This window comes from Bactrocera neohumeralis, chromosome 5 (genome assembly GCF_024586455.1).
Source record: "Bactrocera neohumeralis isolate Rockhampton chromosome 5, APGP_CSIRO_Bneo_wtdbg2-racon-allhic-juicebox.fasta_v2, whole genome shotgun sequence".
NCBI classification, from domain to species: Eukaryota; Metazoa; Arthropoda; class Insecta; order Diptera; family Tephritidae; genus Bactrocera; species Bactrocera neohumeralis.
Window position 1 is genome coordinate 21,002,858 of NC_065922.1, and position 23,883 is coordinate 21,026,740.

At 32.8% G+C, this 23,883-nt stretch overlaps 1 long non-coding RNA gene across 1 annotated transcript; it reads left to right on the top strand.

Annotated features, from left to right (window-relative positions):
• Positions 1-393: 393 nt before the first annotated feature.
• On the top strand, positions 394-22,819 carry LOC126759727 (uncharacterized). The gene is made up of 4 exons (XR_007667062.1): positions 394-870; positions 13,093-14,819; positions 17,304-17,497; positions 22,651-22,819. It is a non-coding gene; the product is annotated as an uncharacterized LOC126759727 (long non-coding RNA).
• The last annotated feature ends 1,064 nt before the right edge of the window (positions 22,820-23,883 follow it).

Consider the following 23,883-nt stretch of genomic DNA (forward strand, 5'->3'; position numbering starts at 1 on the left):
GCTTTATGAAATGTTATATGTATGTACACTTTAAATACAACAAACCCTTGTACCTTGAGCTCATTGATATCATTTCTCATTTTTAAGTTAAAACTCAGAATATGAGAAATATAAATAAAATGTACTCACCAATCTCTTTTTTAAGCAAATTTTGAGTATAATCTATTCATCTCGTTCCACGCTCACACCAATCTCTTTGTAAAGCCAATGTTGCATATAATCTCTTCGACATATTCCACACTTCTGAGTGTAGATTTTCTCTTCGTAATTGCCACTCAAACACTCTTTGTCCTAAAGAAAATGTGGAATTAATGCGCGTCCCAAAAGGACTCTTTAACACACGTAGTTCTTAGCTTAATTGTGTCTTTGTTACATTATTTAGTTTATTTTCGTTTGTATCACTAAGCGGATGTGCAACGACTAGTTAACGGTAAAATTTGTATCACGTAAATTAAAAACTCGCTGAAATGATTACTATTTACAGTAAAAAAAAACTAATTACAATTACCCGACAATTTACGGCGTGCGTGTTGGATAATGCGAAAAGAAATATTCTGAAAGCCCAGTAAATGAAATGCAAAAAATTTTATTTCAAGTTGAAATATTTTCCTGAATTGTAAAAAATAAATGAAAATTCAAAATTTGTTGAAGTGAATGTGTATATATGAATATATATTATATATTAAATTGAGTTAATTTAGTGAAGGCTAAAATTGATTTTGTGGATTAAAAAAAAATTAAATGCTTAAATATTTTAAAAATCAAATTCAATTTATTAAAAATGAAAAAGTGTGTGCTAGTTCAACTCTAACTTAGCAGTCGGAAACTGCTTTTAATTTTCTGCAGCAGTGAAGGCATAACAGTTTTTAGGTAATGGCGTCTGTTTTATAAAAAAAGTTAATACCAAACAAAAATATATCCAACTCTAGATAAAGAAAAAGGTTTAAGCTTTCAGCTAACTGTTTATAACTCACTTGAAGACTTTTTTCTTTTTACTTTACTTTTATTTTCTTAATATGATATGTGAATAAAAATAATAAAAGAATATTTTCTTTGATAAAAGTATAACCATTTTTCAAAACCAAATATTTATGAAAATTTTTTCAAAAATAATTATTAGTTTTATTAATATTTAAACTTTAATCAACATTTAAATATTTTGGCCCACAAAAGTGTGCTTTATCATTACGCATGCAAATTCTTTTCATAAGACTCACTCATCCAAGCTTAAATTTAAATAAAAAGCTCTGATAAAAAGTCACATTATATTAAACGACTTGACTCAATGGCTCTTAAGCCACTTTGCAACTACTTATGAATTGTCCTTCTAGTTAAATTAAGTGAAGTGATTTAGTGAGTGAAGAAGCTGCTATGAGAAGAAGATCGTAAAAACAGAGAAGAGACTATAAAACGAAGGGAATATTAAAAGTATATTATACAAGTAAGGAAGAACTAAGTACGTATGCGAACGAGTGTTTTAGCTCGTTGGCCGATATGGCCGCCAGTATGCCGGTGCAAGCCTTTTGAATGGCCGCTACGTCTGCATAACGCTTTCCTTTCATGGGCAAATGCATTTTTATGAAAAGGAAGATGTAGTGGCACCGTGCACCGTATCAGGTGAATACAATGAGTGCTTAATGGTTGAAATGTGATTTTTGGTTAAATAATTGTTCACAAGCGTCGAATCAAACGTTGGATTTTGAGCAATTTGTGGTCAATTTGAGCGGAACAAACCGTGCAAACACCTTTCGTAAGCCCAAATGTTAGGTCAAAATGCAATAAATCGATGTCTTTGCGATGTCCAATTCTATTTCCATGAATTTCAATGATGATTTCGGCTGACTTTTGATGAATTCACACACAGTTTCGATGGAATTTCCGGTGATCACGGATTTTGATTGGCTCACATGTTGATCGTCATTTATGTCCTCACGACCACTTTGAAAACGTTAAAACCACTCGTGCACTCTGCTACGGGATAGACAATCATCGCCATAAACTTTTTTCATCAATTGAAACGTTTCGGTAAAAGTTTTATCAATTTTAAAACAAAATTTAATGCTGGCTCTTTGTTCGAAGCTCATTTGCGCACCGATAACACAAACATACTGACACTTAAACGCAATAACTTCACTTCTTATGAAACAAAATGTCATGAAATTCTCACTGGATAATTGATAAAGATAGATAAAGATTCTAACGCACGTCGATATATAGATCGCACCAACAGGGGGAGTTTACTTTGGAACGCACCTTGTACTATATGGGAGCTATGGCAAGTTTTCGTCCAATTTAATCTATTTTAGGCACAGAGATATACTGTTATGAGTAAAACACGTTCTCTCATTTTCATTGAGTTATATCCCATCTTGGTCGACTTATGCGGTATAATGCCACCTGAAAGTTCGAAAATCGTCGCATGGCGTTTTTACTGACTTTAAGAGCGATTTTGAATGATATGAGTAAAATAAACACTTAAATATATTTTCTTAAAGTTTTTCTTTTAAATAATAGTATTTTAAGATGACTGAACATACTCAATATTATGGTGTGCATTCTACATATGTATATGAATGTGCATGCGCTTTTAAAGGAAAGCTGTCCAATGAGCGCATGCAAATTAATTCTAATAAATTTAATTGTATCCACGCTACACAAGGTCTTCCTCTACATGTACAGTGGGGCATGTTGGAATAGAGCAGAGAAATGAAAAAATATTCGATAACGGAAAATAATAGTTAAATGCCCGAAAAATATGAATCGAACAACTAAAATGTATGTAAAGAATGGGTTTTAAGAGATTTTTGATATTATCCAAGCAATGTAGTCAGATATATTTATTTAATTTTAGCTTGTTGTACTTAACTTTATAATGGAATTTAATTTTTGAAAACTCAATTCTTTGTTAAAGAAGGTTTTGTGCATTTAATATAACAATTAAAAACTCATACATTAAATTCTTAATATCCAGAAAATAATCTCTTGTTTCATTTTTCAATATCAAGTATCCATTGTGCTTTTCACGAATCTTCAATTTGTATATTTGCAATTCTTATTCAATTTTCTTCAACACCAAGTCTTAAATGTCTGCAAAAATCATTCATAAAACAAAGTTTATGAGAAAAAATTGCATACAGCGTCTGAAAAAGAAAACCGTATTTTTTACTCACAAATAATAGAGAAGGTTTTAAACAAGAAAAAACAAACAACTTTTCTCCGGTGAAAAGATATTACGTATGACCCCGCAATTTTTCACTAAATTAAAGTTCATAAACGTTTCCTCCGAACTGCGACAAATTTCATTTCCGATAATTATTATTACCTCCTTTAGCGCCCACTTGAACCAGTATATATATGTAGATATATATGTATGTATAATATAATTTCTTTTCAAACAAATTTTCATTTAAATGTATCACTTATCCAGAGAAAGAAAGTGCAGTAAAGAATGAAACGAGCAATTATTTATAACGATCATCATATTGGTTAGCCATGGCGTATACGTAACCTTGACAACAAAATGAGCTGGGTGTATGTACTACATCAGCTGGCTACGAATTTTAAATTATATTTGTAAATTTACGCGAGATATTTTCTTTTAATATATATTTACCTTTGTACTCGTATACAGTTACACAAAGTTATATCTTTAGAGGATGAATTTTGTAGCAAGAAAATATGTGCGTACAAGGTACATAATTTTAGTACACATTTAGCACACTCATTTATGTATATATATGTATATATGTATGTATGTAAATGCAAATACTGTACACCAATCGTACATATGTACAGTGCGTATACGTAATTTCTTTTGTTCGGTATAATAAAACTGATGGCAAAGGAGACGAGGCATTCTGAATTCTACTATAAAATACGATTATGAATACATTAAAAAACTATTAATTAATGGAACACTAAAGTATACTGCCTTTTGATTTAATAATTAATTAGTAAATTAATATCTATTTTAAACTTAAACAATGGCGCTGGCTCTTGCGGAAAGGAGTTCATTTATTATCATAATTAAATAACTAAATAATTAATTAATGCAATCACTGAGAAAACAGCGTGATATATGAACTTCGCTTCCAGTTGATTACATGAGCAATGTAGTGTAAAGTTACTTTTTAAATGAAATTTTCAAGCGATAATGATTTATTTACTTTTTGAGTACAGCCAGGTAACTTTTTTGGTCGACAACAACACAGAGCAATAAAAGCACTAAAAGCCTTTAACTTATTTATAGAATAATGTGGGTAAAATAATGAAGCAAAAACTCGAAACGTGGGTAACTTTAAGATGATTACGAAAGGTTATAGTTTAACAAATTCTCTGTGTGGTCAAACAAACACTTTGTACTTAACTATATACGTTTAGTTATAAATGAACTAGATCCCGAAACCTAAAATCATTTTAAGTTAATAAGGCTTTTTACTTTACGATCTGCTTATATGAGTTTAAAAAGTGCATTTTTTCTCTTAGCCAAATGGATAGAGCATTATCAAAAGTACAATAATGTAGATTTTCTATTCAAACTAAAGCTTAAATATGTAAAACAGAAACAGCTCGATATTATCTGCTATATTAATACTCACATATATTAGTAATAGCGCATCCGCAACACTTCATTTGCTTGTCAAATATACTTAGTGCAACACTAGATATGTATGTATGTACATACATTATTTCACGAACATAAATACATATATCTAGCATTTAAATAGTGACTGCCGAACACGTTGGAAATATGTTTTAAAAATTTTGCACAATTTTATCATGCCATTTCCTGCTAAGCTCATTCAATTTTCAAATGCATTTACACATAGTTATGTAATAGAATTATGGTTTGGGGCATGTAAGGGTATTTGTACTGTTATGAATTGAGTTCAAACAATTTTTATTTCAATTTTAAAACTTTGTACATACCATTACCAGAGAGATAGGGGAAATTTAAGTGAAGCGACAAAATTCATGTGCACTTTTATTTTCAACAAAAAATCACAGAATAAAATTTTATAATTTCATTAAAAGTGTCAAATTGAGAGAAGCTAATATACCCTTCACAGGTGCATTTCTTTTAATAACTATGTGTTAAGTTTGTATGGAAGCTATAAGCTATAGTAATCCGATCTGAACAATTTTTTCGGATATTACATTATTTCTATGAACAATAAATCATACAAATTTTGTGAAGATACATTGTCAAATGTGAAAGTTTTCCATACAAGAACTTGATTCCGATCGTTCAGTTTATATGGCAGCTATATCTTATAGTGGTTCGATATCGGCAGTTCCGACAAATGAGCAGCTTCTTGAAGCGAAAATGACGTTTGCAAAATTTCAAAACGATATCTTAAAAACTGAGGAACTAGTTCGTATATATGCAGACAGACGGAACGACAGATAGACGGATAGATGGTCGGACAGACAGATAGACATGGCTAAATTGACTTTGCTCAACATACTGATCATTTATATATACACTTTATAGGGTCTCCGACGCTTGTTTCTGGGTGTTATAAACTGCGTGGCAAACTTAATATACCCTGTGCAGGGTATAAAAACTATAGGAAAAATCAATATGGCTTTTTAGGGAGAATGTGATTTAATATAATGTATTTGACAAAGATTTTTTATGATCAAGCATTTATGCTTTATTTTTTTTCGCCGAAGAGTTCATTTTTCTACGATTTTTCTGTGAACTACTGGAGCATATTTTTCTTATTCTTAATTGGCGTAGACACCGCTTACGTGATTATAACCGAGTTAACAACAGCGCGCCAGTCGTTTCTTCTTTTCGCTACGTGGCGCCAGTTGGATATTCCAAGCGTAGCCAGGTCTTTCTCCACCTGGTCCTTCCAACGGAGTGGAGGTCTTCCTCTTCCTCTGCTTCCCCCTGCGGGTACTGCGTCGAATACTTTCAGAGCTGGAGTGTTTTCGTCCATTTGGACAACATGACCTAGCCAGCGTAGCCGCTGTCTTTTAATTCGCTGAACTATGGCAATGTCGTCATATATCTCGTACAGCTCATCGTTCCATCGGATGCGATATTCGCCGTGGCCAATGCGCAAAGGACCATAAATCTTTCGAAGAATTTTTCTCTCGAAAACTCGTAACGTCGACTCATCGGTTGCTGTCATCGCCCAAGCCTCTGCACCATATAGCAGGACGGGAATTATGAGGGACTTATAGAGTTTAGTTTTTGTTCGTCGAGAGAGGACTTTACTNTTCAATTGCCTACTCAGTCCGAAGTAGCACCTGTTGGCAAGAGTTATCCTGCGTTGGATTTCCAGGCTGACATTGTTGGTGGTGTTTACGCTGGTTCCAAGATAGACGAAATTATCTACGACTTCAAAGTTATGACTGTCAACAGTGACGTGAGAGCCAAGTCGCGAGTGCGAAGACTGTTTGTTTGATGACAGGAGATATTTCGTCTTGCCCTCGTTCACTACCAGACCCATTTGTTTTGCTTACTGGGACATAGTACATTTCATTAATACTTCTGCGAAAATTCATGAATAATTGAAACTTCTATTTAAGTATGCTTATATATTTTTAAATATATATCATTCGCATTTGTTTCAAGCTCCAGCATTTTCAAGGCAAAGTACCGCAGATGTTACTCAAAGTCAAATAATCCTTTTGATATGATCTAGAAAGCTTAAACGTTTTTTTAAGTAAGAAGTTTTCACATATATCTGTCAATTTTCATACCATTTCCCATTTCTTTTATTAATTCTCACTTCGCGCAAACATTTTTGACTCTGAGAGACACATTCTAGCAAATATCTTCGTGGTTATGCATACATTATTTTTTAAGCTGTTTCAATTTTTCTGTTAATGTTATAGAGAGAAATCTATCTATCATCAACTTATAAATTTATTTTTTGAATTTTGAGTTTAGGAACTCAAACGCTATTTCTTTCCATTATCTTACTTATGCCACTTATTTCATGATTTGAGTATATTCTTGCTTTTTCTGTAGTTGCGTATACGCACCGGTTGGCGGAGAGGATGCACTATTGTGTTGTGTGTCAGTAAAGCTGCATTGTACTGCTTGAGTATAAAAACTTGAATAAGGTCAATTTGTTGGAATCTCAATAAAAATTTTAAGAAGCTGACGCATTTCGCCGCTTTATTCTCTTTCGCCGATACTTCTTAATCCGTTCCCTTTCTTTTACAGAGCATTGTTTTTATGTTATCTTTTGTAGAGCTATACACGAGTCATGCACCTGAACCCTATTATCATAAAAACCACCTCTAAAAAGGCTTTGACTCACGAGCTGCGTGGAAACTGTTGGTCTACATTTTGAATCTTGTTTTTTTAGGGGCACCGTAAGTTAAAGTTACTACCACTTAGGTATTTAAGTGGCAATTTGGGAAGAAAGAGGGGAGAAATTAAATTAATACTCTCACTTATTTACTGAAATTCACATATTTATACACATGCACCTGTTAAAATATTCCCCACGAATTGTGGCAATGAAAGATAATACCTAAATGTAAGATAAACTTACATTAGAAAAGCAATTTCCGGAGTGAAATCGCAGAAGTTCACACACAAGTGAAGCAGTCAAAAGACATGAGTTTATCTGTTACATACACACATGATGTTTGCATGCAACTATGTATATAGTACAAAAGGATGCGCCTTTATGCGAAAGCGTTAACGCACAAATACATATGCATGTATGGGCACAGATATTTGTGTTCAACTAGTATATAATGTAGGAATGTAGTACAATATACCAAATATTCGTGTAGACTCATTCATGCACTATCACCTTCAATGAGCAACCGCATGTCTTAACCAAAGTATTCTGGTGCCGACGATCTGTTTCAGCAACACCACTAGCTAACCGAATATATCACCACTTTATCTATGTGTTATGAACACTTGGCTGACCACTAATTGGTGTTTCCGCTGCAACTGAATTTGCGACAAAAGCTTTAACACTCGAAAGCATACGCACACATGCGTGCAATTATTTAATTTTAAATATAGCAGAGTGTATGTATTCGATTTTCTTAGGAGAAATTTTTGAGGTGATGCTTTTTTATATCAATTTCTTCAAACTGGAGATGAAGGGCTTAGCACTGGGTTTAGCAAGTTCGAATGTTTAGCATAATAAGCTAACTTGCAGAAGGAAACTGATTTATAGGTAGTTGCCGGTATACTTGCGTTGGATACTAAGTATAGCAGAAAATTATTTTGCGAATGTCTCCTAAACCATTATACAAGGTCTGTCGCAAAAGAAACAGGACTGTTAAAAAAACAACAAAAAATGAATATTTTTCAAAAGTTATATTTTTTTATTCAAAGTGGTTTCCTTGTGCTTCGATACAGCGTTTAGCCCGGTCAATTAGCATTTCAAATGAGTGTTTAAGGTAATTTTTCGGAATGCTCTTGAGAATATCGGTCGTCGCCTTTTGGATACTCCCGAAACCAGTGTCCTTTCATGGGCAAATGAAGTTTTCCAAATAGGTAAAAATCACAGGGTGCCAGATCAGGTGAGTAGGGTGAGTGATTAATGGTTAATATGGAGTTTTTCGTCAAAAAATCAGTGACAAGCGTTGACCGATGACACGGCGCATTATCGTGCAACAGGCGCCAGGACCCTGCCTCACGGTATTGTGGTCGAGCACGACGAATGCGTGACAAAAGACGCTTCATAACACCAAGGTAAAACACAGCATTAATCGTTTGGCCAGGTGGGACGAACTCTCGGTGTACATTACCCTCGGAATCGTAAAAACAAATCAGCATTGTCTTTATTTTTGACTTCTGAGGACGACCGACTTCTGATCGTCACAGAGGTCCTCACGACCTTCTTGGAATCGCTTAAGCCACTCATGCACATTACTGCGGGATAGGTATTGATCACCATAATCTTTTTTCATCATTTGATGTTTCAGTAAACGTTTTCCCAAGTTTAAAACAAAATTTAATATTTGCTCTTTGTTCAAAAAGCATTTTACGACCGATGACCAAAAGCTGCTGTGACTTTTTGATCGATAACATCGATTTTAGATATCCAATTGTCTTAAAATTTTTACGAAATGTCAACAAGAGATCAAACATTTTATTTCATATACCAACCAATAGGAAACCAGAAACAGTTATATTTAAAAAGTTATGTTTCTTTTGCGACAGACCTTGTATTTGAAAACGCTGATAACAGACCCATTTCAATGACGTTTTCGAATATTAAAAATTGCAGTATTCTGACATAACGGATATTCGAATATGGGTGAAAATAATGGTTAATAGTTACAAAATGCAGACTGCGAACGAACTTGCCTACGGTAGTCGATATCCAAATTTTAAATCCGTGGCAGGTCCAATGCTTTCGCCAGTCGAAAAAAAAACAATTTTCGCTTTTGATGCTAATACTTTACTTTAATAATGATCTAAGTATTATTCGCCATTATGTTATTATACAGAGTATGTCATTTACTAACACCAGCGCTGCCCAATTTATTGTGCGCTTATAATTGGCATTGCAATTAACAGAATTGTTAAATGAGTTAGCTGAAAATTTTACTCTCTGACTAAAATTTCCATATTTCAAGCTATAGTAATAAAATTTCAGCAGCACCAAAGCTAACTTAATTATGCTTCTCACTAATTTTGCACCTAGTTGCAATTACTAAGAGCTGATAGTGCTCGACACACAATTTGCTTGCTGCTATTATGTTAATTAGTGTGTGTGTGGGCAGAGTGTGTGTGAATTTATGTTTCAGTATAGTATATCAATGTGGATCTAAGTTGCATTTGTCGAACCGTATATCAGCGTGTGTAACTAATTTATTCATAGATGCAACTGACCACTGTGATGAATAACAAAATGGCTACATTAAATTAATATGTAATAACATTACAGGAAGAGGCGCGGTTTTCAAAATATTATTATGTTGTCATTGTATATTATGGAAAGTTAAAAATATATAACAATATGAAATAAAAACACATTATTTGAATAAAGCTCTTTTCATGTATTCAACATAGTTGACATTAATGACGAAGCACTTGCTATAGCGTATTTCCTGCTTTTTCATATCGTTTTCATAACAGGTTTTCTCTGAAAGTCTCGAAAAGCCATACCAGACTTTTAAATGCGCATGAAATTTAAAGCTTATCTTTGCTATCATTGGCCATTAAGAAACGTTTTTTTCATAAAAGATATATCTACAACATTCCTTTAGAGCCCAACAGAACACAGCTTATATTTTCCCCAATTTAACAGCAAATATTTATACTACCCTAGCTAGAGGCGGATCCAGAGTAGAATTTTAGTGGGGAATTTTTTGTTTAACTTTAAACTATGATTTTATTTTTTATACATATTTCAACATTTAATCTACATCATAAAATCTAGGAAAAAATCATTTCATTGAGATCTTAGCAGTCTCCTTCCAATAAAAACAGGAAAAAATCAAATATATCCTTATCGTTACAAGAGTGGCATAAAATTATGCCAAAACGTCACATAGCGAACTTAGGAATTTTTAATATTAAGCGTATGAAAATAATCTGTGAAGAAATTTATGCAAAAGGAAGGTGAGAAACAATGAAATGCAAGGATGTGCAAAAAAATGTTTTACATGCCAGATTTCATTCTTCTTTTCTTTTTTCATTCTTTTTAATTTTTCACTTCATATCGCTTTGGGGCGACTCCCGTCTACCTTTATTTATCCAAGCAACAACAGCAACAAAGAACATAAGAAATGTATGACAAAATGCCAAAAGTGCAACAGAATTTGCTTTGCCAGATTTTTTTAATTTAAATTCAAGTTTACATATCTTCATTTCTGAAGCAGTCGGAAGAAAAGTTTTATTGTTTACTGAATGTTGATATTAAAAACTCTTTGGAATAACATTTTATATTTCTTACATTGGGAAGTTTTTTTGTATTGCCTGATTGGTTGGACTACATTCTTATGTGTACGCTGGCCTACAGATTTCTAGTAATGAATATTCTAACATATAACATACATACTATATGTGCATATTCAAACAAAAAATAAGTCTACATGCCATTTACTACCCTTCATACAGAGAAACCACAAGTAAATGTTGGAAGCTACATATTGTGTATGTTGAGAGCAAATGAGAAAGAAAAAGCTCAGCTGCCATCGAAGCAAACGCGAACAATGAAAAGAAGCTGACTAATTGAAATTGTTGAAATTATTACATCGAAATTACAGCTGAGCTAAACCGATGAAAACAATGGGGCAGCATACAATTAAGTTTGTACGCGCTTATGTTAAAAGACTCGTAAAATGTCAATCATTTCACTCAAATGTACGTCAACAACAGCCACTAAAAATCACAATTAAATCCGCAGATTGTTCAATTTGCAGAGAAATTTTCCACAAAAAGCAAATAAGACCAGACAACAATTAAATTATTTCAAGTGACACATTTTCTCTCCTTCTTTTTTCTATACTCCCTCTTACTGCTACTCAGGCACCAAAAAGTAGGGACTACAATACCATATGCATTTATAATACCTCAGTTGAATAAAAAAGGTTTAGAACAAGAAAAAACGTTAACTTCGGCTGCACCGACGCTAATATACCCTTCACAGGTGCATTTCTTTTAGTAACTATGTGTCCAGTTTGTATGGAAGCTATATGCTATAGTAATCCTATCTGAACAATTTTTTCGGAGATTATATTGTTACCTTAAGCATTAATCCATGTATGCTATAGTGAGCCGATCTGAACAATTTCTACCGATATTGCATTATTTCTATAAACAATACCTCTTACCAAATTTCATGAAGATATGTCGTTAAATGAGGAAGTTTCGCATGCAAGCACTGGATTCCGATTGTTCACTTTGTACGACAGCTATATGTCATAGTGGTCCGATATCGCCATTTTCGACAAATGAGCAGCTTCTTGAAGAGAAAATGACGTTTGAAAAACGATATCTCAAAAACTGAGGGATTAGTTTGTATATATACAGACAGACGGACGGACATGGACGGACATAAATCGACTCAGCTCAACATACTGATCATTTATGTATATAATTTATAGGGTCTCCGACGCTTCCTTCTGGGTGTTACAAACTTCGTGACAAACTTAATACATCCTTTTCAGGGTATAAAAACTATTTGGTTAATGGTTGTTATGTGTTCTCTTACTCTCTTGTTTGTGCTCGTGCATCTCTACCCCGCGGTCACGGAAATCACACAGATCTGTGGTACAGTAACCTGTTATTTTTTATGGCAACCCAGTTAAGCATTTGCATGTGCACCAGTTATATTGAAAATTTGATTTCAAGAAACATATTGCCGAAAGTATAGCCTAATTATCACTGATAATGGCAATAAGTTCCTCGTGAAAGTTTTCTATCTCTGTCTCTGCACATCTGCAATCGGCGTGAATCCAAGCTTTTCCAATTCCCCCATGGGCATTGAAAGTTTGGTGTTTGGTAACCTATGTTGACTCTCTTATAATAGGCCTTTGTCGATCAGAAAAACTGATAAAGTATAGAATTTCCTGCATTACTTACTGAGATTTAAATACGACCGATAAAGTGAAACAATCTCGCTATAAACTAACTTTACCCACCGGATTCGCAAATATTTGGCTCCTTTGTGTGAGCTATGAGTCAAAAAGTGGTTCGCTGGAAAAATATTTCCCTTAAATGAGGTGCTCAAGATGAAAAGAAATGTCTGTTTTGAAAGCTACGAAAATTCGCTTTACCTAACTGGTATCGCAATACATATAAAAGGACCAGGGCAACAAGACTTCTTTTAATACTTTTCTGCCTATGAGTATGTAAAACTGCAAAATATCGATATAATTAATCACTTGGAACGAATAATTTTTAACTACCGCCGCTTCCCGAGATTTCATAAAACTGATTATAAATAAACGTGTGTCATTGATCTCCATCCAATTAATTTTTATCGCTTATCTCAATATTTAATGTGGCAACGAAAGTCAGAATATATTTATTGTACATTTTTCTTTAAGAAATATTTATTATACCTGTATTGATGGCACGATTTTATGCCTCTTAACAGAAGATTAATTTTATTTACTTTTTTCTCCCACACCTTTTCTTCACAGAAAAAAAAATTGGATAAAGGAAACCCAAGCAAAATATCCTCTTCACTCATACTCCAGCTATTTGTCGTAATTATCAATTCTGCTCAAAACGCAGACCCGACGAGAAACACACAACCAACTAAACATTGAGTTTCTGTGGTCTAACGCACACACTTTCACTATATACCTTCGGCGGACTTTCACATTATTGTGAAGCCGTATGCAAACAAATCATCGCCAAATACGAGGAAACCAAAAGTATCCGAAACATGCTTCACAATAAGAGAGATTTCACACTGAGTCCGACGGCGCCCGTTATTGTCGCGCTGACGACATCGTTCGTTGCAATGGCAGTGCTGCCGGGAGTTTGAACAACGCTTTCGACCGCATGAATGGATAATGGTTTGGGCACTAGCGCAAGCTTCACCGGATCCCCTGAACAAGATGGCGCAGCGGTGGGTTATGATGTAAATTGCTCTTTGCCACGGGATAGTCTATACGTATTCGAAATGAACCCAGGGAAACACGTTGTGTCAACCATTGTGCCTGCATTTTTCGGCATTATCGGACTCGCGGTCCTACTGGAAAATGCTTAAATTATGAAAATCGAATGTGTGTTGACTGACTGAACATATTTGCTCTTGCTCATTTGGATAACTGACCATACAGACACATAATTTTGTATTTAACAAGTGAGTGTAAGCAATGGGTGCATGCGATAACAGCTAATAGATATGCGGTTGAAGCACATAATTTGAAAACCAGCATTTATGGCAAACTCAGTGAAAAATATTGTGATAGTGGGACAATTGGATGGTGTCAAAATTGGATATTTTTGAAAAATTTATGATTTGTCATAATTCTACATTTAAGAAACATTAATCAGATACGTTGCCTTTAAATAAAGTTTTCAAGTATATTTGGACAGTAATAAAATTTGTAGTATCTGTCAGTTTAATTAAACAACTGACATTTCACAGAATGCTCATAAATATTTGTATTCGAAAGTTCAGTACAAAATGCCACAAATCACTGAAATATAAGGGAAAATTTCATTTAATTCGAATTTCATCCACACCATATTATCCGTATCCCAGAGACTCTTTTTTTGTCGGAATTCAAGAGAATGTTCACTGAAAAGGTTGTCACAGAAGTGTACACTACAATATTCAATTCAACTTCTATCTTTGCAAACATATTTTGGCATTTTAAAGAGAGAACTTTAAATAGTATTATAAAGTGCTACAAAATTATTTGAGTTCTTTGTCTACATATAAAGTAAATACAACAAATGTTTCAGTAGAAAAATGTGTAATAAATCAATGCCTAAGTAGCACTCAGCTGCAGAAGTATTCAGGCGCGTGCGAGAGTGTGCGTTCGTGCCAACGCTGAGGACCTATAAGTACTCAGATAAACTAGAATGTATGCAATTGCTTGAACGACCATGAAAATGTGGAATATATGTGTGCTTATGGACGCATATATGTATGTATATTAGATTGACTACGTAAACGAGCTCATCAGGTGTCAGGCTACAAACCAATCGCGCTTTGTTGAGCTCCTACGTTATTTCAATGGCAAGTTGGAAGTCAAGGTCATTCAATAATAGTTTTTTCTCTTTGCACTTTCTTTCTCTCTTTGTTTTGCAAGCCACTTCATCCAATAACCAATAACATTTTCCATGCTGAAGTGAGCAAGTGAGAACATCGAGACGTGTAAATTCGATCTCGTGCTCCTGCAATAACAAGGTGACCACATTAAAAATAATATATTGTGTACATACTAAAAATATATGATTGGTATATTAAATAAATTGTAAATCGGTGTTTTGAATAAAAAAACTTGTATCTATATACATATGTTCTTGCAAGTGCACATATGCATGTGTGTACGGTGTTCATTTCGCACCAAAAAGACAATATATGTATAGTATTTTAGGGTTACAGAAATTAAGGAAAATCACCTCTAGTCATCTTCACATACATACCTCTTCGATTCTGGCTGAAATCACAATCCTCGGAGTTTACAAACACTTTGTTAATGCATATCCTCGAGGCGCACACTCAACTACTGTAATTAGTCGATATAGCAGTGCTATTCATTTCTTCAGTATAACTTTTGAAAAAATTTACTGATCTCAAAGATTTTGGTGTCAATTAAAAGAAAAAAAGGTCAGCATGCAATAAGTATGCTGCACTTATTTTCATAACGCACACAAGCGTGGTAGTTTAACGATAAGTATGTGGTAGTAAAAAACATGAATTTTAGCTGAATATGAGGTATTTGTAGTGCTGTTATATAACAGCGAACACATATGGAACGTATTTTAAGAGCAGGGTAATGAGGACAGCCTTTCATCTTGTTTTAAAAAATAAAGTTATTAAATATTACCACAAAGTTGATATATTCTATTTGCTTTCAAAATATATGCTCCATACGTGGTTTGTTAATATTAATTAATAGATTTTTATAAAGCTGCAGACTTGTTCTTTCATTTAGTGGCGGCATGCATAAAATCGGTTCTATTTTAACGAAGTTATTCCTCTAAATGCGCCCGCAGTTTTTACTTCCGGTTATCTTGCGCCTGTCGCTGAAGCAGTTTCATGTCACCTGCGCCTTTGGGGTAGGCAATAGGAAAATCAATTTTCTCGCCGTGGTTACCTACTGGTCAGCTTTGATCGCCTGGTAGAAATTGATCATTTGTGCTTCATCAAAAGGGCGCCTCCGCTTGACTGGGGTGACCAGATAGAAAGTTTACTTATTCTATAGAAAAAAATGCTGCTGAGTTTTCGCTAATTTTTTTGGGTTTTAGTGCCAGAAATTAATATTTATAATTTCTAATATAATTTTAATATTACTATTTAGCTATAAATGTAGAAAAACTTACCACTAACTCAGTCGATTTTCAGTGAAACAATTTTTTTGTTTTGGTTTCCTTATTTCAATAGTCTTTTGTTGTTAACATAACTTTCCTTTTACCTTACTTACTTATTTAGCTTAGGTTATTTACTTCCATTTTCTATTAATTAAGGTAAATTATTTTAAAATATGTTTAAAAGTTCATTTGTGTTTTTTTTATTGTTTTGCTAATAATATTTACATATGTATTTATTTTCATACAATATAATGAAAATTACAATGTGATGGCTTTTGAATTAGTTCCAGATGCCACATGATCGTTATCTCCCATCATACGTCAACGGCAAAGTTATGGCTGTTAAATTTCTTTTGCGTTTCTCCGCCTGTTGGTCTGTTTACAGCTTAATTATTTTTGATTTGTTATCTTCCAAAGGTAAAGGGTACAAATGTTTCATGAGCTAAAAGAAAAAAATATATATTACTATATTATATATTTATTATATTCTCTATCATTTATTTTATTTATGCCAAAAGAAATACTGCAGCATTTTATATTCTATATCTATAAGAATACCGAAAACAGTTAGAGCGGAAATACTTAGAGAGATTTTTGTAAAAACTGAGAAAAGAAAAAATTCTCTGTAAATTCTAACACAATTTAAAAAAGTAAGAAAATAATATTTTTCTACAAATTCTTCGTTGTAAATAAGTATATTTATTCAACTGGCTACTTGAAGCATTCGATGTTCTATTGCAAAAATATTCTATGAGCACTCTCAACTTACTTAAGGACATTTGAACAGATACCACTTTAAAGCAACGCATACAAGCATTTAGATAAATATATTTATATGCTCGAATTGAGTTTACCGTAACTTCCTTACATCATACGCACATTGTTCGGAAAATGCTCATGCCGAATAATGATAAACATCATAAATAATATGTAGCTTATCTGCCAGGAGTGAGGCGAAGCAAAATAATGTGGAACCTCACTGACATTAGTTTTGGTCGAAAACGATTGCAACTCTTAATAGAGAATTATTTGTACTCGACTGATTCCTTTCGTTCAGCTGTGAGTTATCAGAATTCCTCATGCAAATATTTGAAATTTTTTTCATACTCAAGCTGGTAAATGACTGGACATTAATGGAACACATACAAATAAAATAATGAGTAGCGGCTTACTGGAATCGATAATGTGAATTTTCCTTTCCATATGTTTAGTATTAGTATCTTATGTGCATTGACTATAAAGTTTTATGACGAATGTGTTTACGAAATTCTTGTATTTGTTTAAATAAAGAATGTTTACAGTCTATAAATGATTCAATACAATTGTTCTATGTATTATATGGTTGGCTTTGTTTCAGACCGCTTGACGACTGTAGTGCCTCTCAAAGAGAAATGATAGCTATTAAGGTAGTGCGGCTATTTTTAGGGAGGTAAGCAAACACTCCGAGAGCAGAGCTGTTATACAGGCAAATAAAAGAGTTTTCTCTTCACGCACTTGCTATACGCTATAGTGATCAGAAAATTTAGCTGTTTGGCAGCGGATCTATTCAAGGTAAGCAGGCACCGTGCTTGGCCAGTGCTTAGGTGACTCTCGCGTCTCGATGGGGTGACACAGGGTGACTTCAGTGGAAGCTAGCTGTTAGCCAATTCATAAGTTTAGGCAAATGTTAATTAATATTTAATTAAATTATTTTATGTCTTATTATATGATTTAAATCATGACAAATGTTACATATTCCCAATTAGTAACATTTTTTCTCTTTCAATGTGTTAATATTCACTCCACATGACTTATGTTAATATTAAAGTAATTTTGCACTGTAAAATAATTAAATTTTTTACTTGCGTGCATTGGTTTAGCAGCGTAAGCATATAAATCAAAAGATATGTGATTATTAATCATCTTGCACGACTGCCACACCTCAAATGCTAGGTTACGTATACGGCACGTCAACCCAGCTAATGTAAGGTGAAGTTAGCTCATACAATATTCTCATGTTATCTAAATCACAAAAATTAAATAACTTATGAGATTGAATATGATCGGCATCAGTTCATCATGGAGTTGCCTTGGTGTCTGGCATATACAGCACAAACTGATTATAATATAATAATTGCTATTATTTCGTAGAAATTAGTCGGGTAAGACATACTGCTTATAACATAAGACATATTGCTTACCAACTCCAAATATGTTTAAAAATTATTCTTACTATTGCGTAAGCTTTAGCTGTTGAGGCTGATCAACTTTTGATAGAATTAAATTTATAATAAGGTTTTTATATAACTAATTGAGCATTAACATTAACTTTAACTAAAAGTGGACACTATTCGTAAACTTAATATATTATTTCTATTTTTTATTATTATTAGAAACTCGACTTATTTTTTTTCTTTTATTCAAGGATAAACATACATTTTTATTTAGTATTCTTATTGAAAGATAATATGTTACAGTTACTCATCCATATTTTAAAAGTAGTTTAATTTGTAAAATATTTTACAATGTTTTATGAACGACCACATTGCTCAAATACTACTATTTCGGTTCCCAACTGTGTCAAGGATTCGTAAAATAAATAACCCAAAACTTGAAAATTCCGCCAAAGTCAAGACATATTTTTTCTAAAGTTGCACTAAACTCTCATATCTGACACCACAAACTCAAGTTGAAAATAAATAGTATATCAATTTATTTACATACATCAAACATTGGCATTGTCTCTGTCTCTTAAAATTACAATTGAAATATGAAACTGATTCAATAAATTATGAAAACCAATGCAAAAAGCAACCTATTTGCTAAATAGATATAAACGACAAAGGTTCATATGCCCGTTTGAGCTACATATTTGGTGACTTCTTGGTCGTAGGATAGAAATAAATTTATATGCTGGCAGATATGCATGGATGATATGTTTGTGCTTAAGTTGTTTTTGAATTCCCTTTTAGATATGAATGACTTTTCTTGTTCAATTTTAACTATAAATGTGCGTACATTGGTATATGTTTTCAAACTTTTGCATTTCCGTAATATTATTTTAAAATTATGTTAGTGTTTATTATGTTCTTTTGTACCAAACAAACAACACTTTTTATACCCTGAACAGCGTATGTTACATTTGAACTAAAGTTTGTGACACCCAGTAGGAAACTAAATACATAAATTGTCAGTGCTTCTGTCTGTTCGCTTGCATATTTTCCGTATATATTATTAAAAAAACAATTCTAGCTTAAAGCTGCCATACAAACTCGCTGAACAAAATCAAATTATTGTGAAGAAAACTTAAACCTGTGATGGGTATTACATGGCAGCTTCGATGTAGCCGAAATAAACGTTTTCTTGTTTGATTAAATTTTTATACCCAGTAGAACAGTAAAGCGTAACTTTTGTGTTCTTCTAAAAAGACATAAAATAAAAACAAATTAACTTTTGATTTCAGTCTCTGCAAGAATTATAAACTGCATTCTAATGAGAAATCAGGCATGCATTCTGAGAGATTTCGTTGCTTCATAAATACATAAATGTTGTAAAAATTCAGGTAAAACTATAACCTTAAATGAAGTTCACGCTCAAATGGATACGCTTACTTGTTATATTTCGTAACATACATAACTACATATTAATCTTTAATACATAATTTATGTTTACACCATATTCGGTACTGAATATCATTGATTATTGTCCTAAGTCATGCTTTAAGAAATGTGTATGCCATCCATTTCATATGAAAATAAAAAAGGAATTCATGTAAAGGGCATTCATTCATATAAAGTGTTTGACTCGTCACCATTTAATAACTTTCCTTAACTTTTGCAGAGGCGTGAAATAGCAAAAAATCAAAAATCTTTTTCGTTCCCTTTTTCACTCAAGTAAAGATGAAATTCTTTTTAACAAATTTTGTAAGTTTTTGAAGTGTGAAAAAATGCAAAATGAGAAATGTAGCAATGCTGAGCAGAGCCAACTTCTCGGCCTTGGCATAACTGCCAGGGAAAGTAGACTATGTATAAGAGCTGTTCTTTGACATATGAAATGAAATATTTACGATTGAGTAACAGAAAGTGTCTAAGGGCTTTTTGAAAATGAAAAACTTTCTCTACTTTTTATGTCATATGATATAATTTAACCGAAAGATGTGTATAGAAGTTTCTATACCAATATTACTCATTTATTTACATACTCTAATTTCACTATTTTTACAATGCAATTGTAACCTCAAAAGTTGCATAAAATTGAGACTGTAGTTTTGGAAGGTATAATGTAGTATCCGTTAGCAGACATCCAGATATTTGCCGTATCTAAGGATTCGTTAAATATGTGCTTAAGTTCATACTACTCTACTAAAGAGTCAATATGCTGCGTATATAAAGAATAACTTCCATGAACTGACGCAATATTTTGACAGCTTGTAATTGCATTAAAATTCCCGCTGAGTGCGTTACAAAAATGTCAGTGTCTTTTACATATACCACAAAATTATATTTATATCGAAGATGTGTACATATGTAAGTAGAACAACACTTTTTAAATCATAACACAACCATAACCATTCTGCATACACACAACTATTTTATTGAGTACCTCAAGCAGGAAAAGAAAAATTATGAGCATCCGGCAAAATGAGAACATGAGTCAAGTAAAAGGTGATTGAGTTGATAAGCATGTAGTGTAACTTAAAAGGTAGAAGAGCATGTGTTGACGTATGCACATTAAAACGTGCATGTTCAAACTTACATAAGCACATTTTATTTTTGTAAACGCGAGGTTATTAGGTAAAATAATGTTGTGGTGAAACTGGTGGCTTTCTCAAAAATTTTGCATCTGACTTAAACGAAAAAATAAAAAAGTTATTTTCAACAAGCATTTCAAGTTGTCAACTTAAATCAATAAAATCATAATATGGTATAGAGGTAAGTATAGAGTTTGCTATTGCTGTGAAACTAACAAAGAGCTTTCAGAAAATATTCAGCCCAATGAACAGCAAGTTGAAATATTTATTTAAAGTTAATTGGATACAAAGCACACACGTTTTGCATACAAAATTTCAAGCACCACAAGCTCTTTCACATGTCAAAATCAATTAATCTAAATTGGAGAAGTGTCAAAAACATAAGTACACTACACTTACAAAAGTGTTTGCAACTATCTCAGAGTTTAAGGGGGTACTCTCATGTAAACGCATACATTTTACCACTTTTTAGGAAAATTTTTTTTTATGCGACAACAAAATTCAATCATTTTAATTTTTTAATATATTTTTATTTGTATTTTAAAATGTACAAAAAAAATTTTTTTCGTTTTTTACATTTCTAATATATTTTTTTGTTAAATCAAAGTAGTCCCCAACAAAAAAAAGTAGTTCACTGGTCATGGTGATAGCGGCTGTTCATGTTGTCTGAAATAAAAAAATCGAATGGATTATTACTCAGTAGTTCTGCGGCTATCGTCCCTACCAAACATAATCAATTTCATTAAAAAATAAATGTCGAACTTCAAAAAAAAAGTCACGAAAATCTTGTTTTTTTTTCGTTAAAAATCGTTTAAAAAAATATGAAAATATTTTCGAAAATAAACAATTCTGGTAGGGACGATAACTATAAATGAGTAGAAGAACATGTGTAAATTTTAAAGCTATCGGGTGAATACTTTTTTTTGGGCCATGACAGTTTCAGAAAATGATGATTCGAGAAAAATGCGTTTAGAAACGTAGCAGCTGCAGACTTGTCATGGCCCCTGGTAGACAGTCGCTTACAACACGTCGGCGACTATGAGCTGTGAAATAAGGCTAAAATTTCGGGTTTTCACCATGCCCCCTGGCAAAATATTTCACTACAAGTGATTGGGAATATGGGGCCGGCGGGGTTCAAAACTATTTTCGAAGAAGGAAAGTTGTGTTTTTTACATTTTCTTTTAACCTTTTTCAGGATAAGCCCTTTTGTACCTTCATACAAAAATGCTAGCAGGGGTGTACTTGCACGACAAAAAAATGTAAAAGTTTGAGAAAATTACATTTTTTAACTGGTAGAAACGCTGATACACTTAGCAGACCAAAGTATTTGAGATAAACATACAAACCAATTTGAACATGTAACGAACATGAAAGAATTGATACCAAAGAGTGCGAAGTGATAGAAATACAGGTTCAAAGTTCATATATTTTCATACAAAATATTTTGGGTTAGCCAAGCACCATTGATGCACTAAGGTGTAATATTACACACACAAGAGACCCTAGGTCGCGGTGCATTACCTCATAACATTTATCTATCTTTATCTAAGGTGTAATATTATAATATCTTTTTTTCGTCCTTTTCGATACGATATCCTTGAATTTTTTTTCTGAATTCTATAGATAATAAAATTCTAGGAAGTTACCTGGAGGCGCAAGTCGTTTGCTACACTCTAAATATATTTAAATAACATTTAAAAACAAAATATGCCTGGCCAGACCCGGGGGTCTCCATGAGGGTTAAATTTGTGCCTACATTACCATTTGTCTTTTCATTTGCAATGCAGAATCTGTCACCCTTGCTTTTAAATTTCAATTACTGCAGAATCTCATTTACATATTTGATTAATTGTGGTGTGATCATTGGGTTAACCAATTTTTTTTTGTTTCATAGAAAGTTTCATTGATTTTTCTCACACTCATATTTATAGCAATGGATACTTAACCCTACTAAACTTCTTGGTCATTTAAAGAGCGAAACGAAAATATTGCCGACAGAGAATGAACAAAAGGTTCCAATGGTCATTATCACGTGCGAAACGAACACTGAACTACAATTAGGAAAAGCACCACACACTCTTGCAGACTTGAACTTTGTAGGTATGCAAACTTGTTTGGCGCCAATGTAACTGACGGCACTCGCTGCGCTTGAATGTCCAGCAATTTTCTCATATTTTGTCAACAATTGGGTCAAGAAGCTCCAGCTTCATTCTGATACGTGTGAAATTTGCAATTCACCATATATAAAGAGCAAAAACCAACTACTCCGCATATATATGTTTACATTTATATATCATCGTCATTACATACATAAATATGCACATTATAAAAACTAGATGCTTGTATGAAAACTGTGGTGTATTTATGCAACCGTATATAGCGTAGTTGTAATTTGTGTTAAAATTTTCAAATGGCATTATCTAAAGGTTCAGAGTTCATTTGCCATTTTTCAAAGCTCAAATGTCAATCTACCATAGAGAGAAAACGTTTTTTTGCAATCTCATTGAAATTAAAAATTTTAACAAGCTCTACTTAATATTAATAATAAGAACTTAACTTTTAGGAAGCTTCTATATTCTATGTTCTTGTAAGCATTTAATTTTTAATGGAACATAATTGCCTAAAAATTATACTGCCTAGTGCGAAGGTGTCACGACATATTTGGGATTTATCAGGTGAAGCATGGGAAACTCCGATTTGTTTTAAATATTCACTTTCGAGATTTTTTTTTTTTGAAATGGTACTTGAAAGATATCAGTCATTTACGGTGAAGATTCTTATGAAAGAATACTTTCGAGAAATAATATTTTATTTTATAGACGGAAACTTTTTTAAAATCATTTTAGAAATATTAGGAATAACTGATATTGTTTCAATATCTTTGTTTCATACCAACATTATGCATTCAACTACTGATTTTGATTTTTAAAATTGGACTTAAAGAGGTACTGATTTAACCTTGACTGCCTTGATTGCCTATTCAATTATTTATCGCAAGAAAGTATTTTTAGTATAATTTTTCTAATGAGATTATCATCTGCAATGACTATTGGTTTTGTTTTTTTTTCTTTTGGAGTAATTCCACATAATATTGTTGAGTTTCAAACAGGCATATGCTTTCTTATATTACTATATACCATAAATATCGTATATATACGTTTTATCTTTAAAGGGTTGTCACCAAAAATGTTTGCCTTCTAAGTTATTT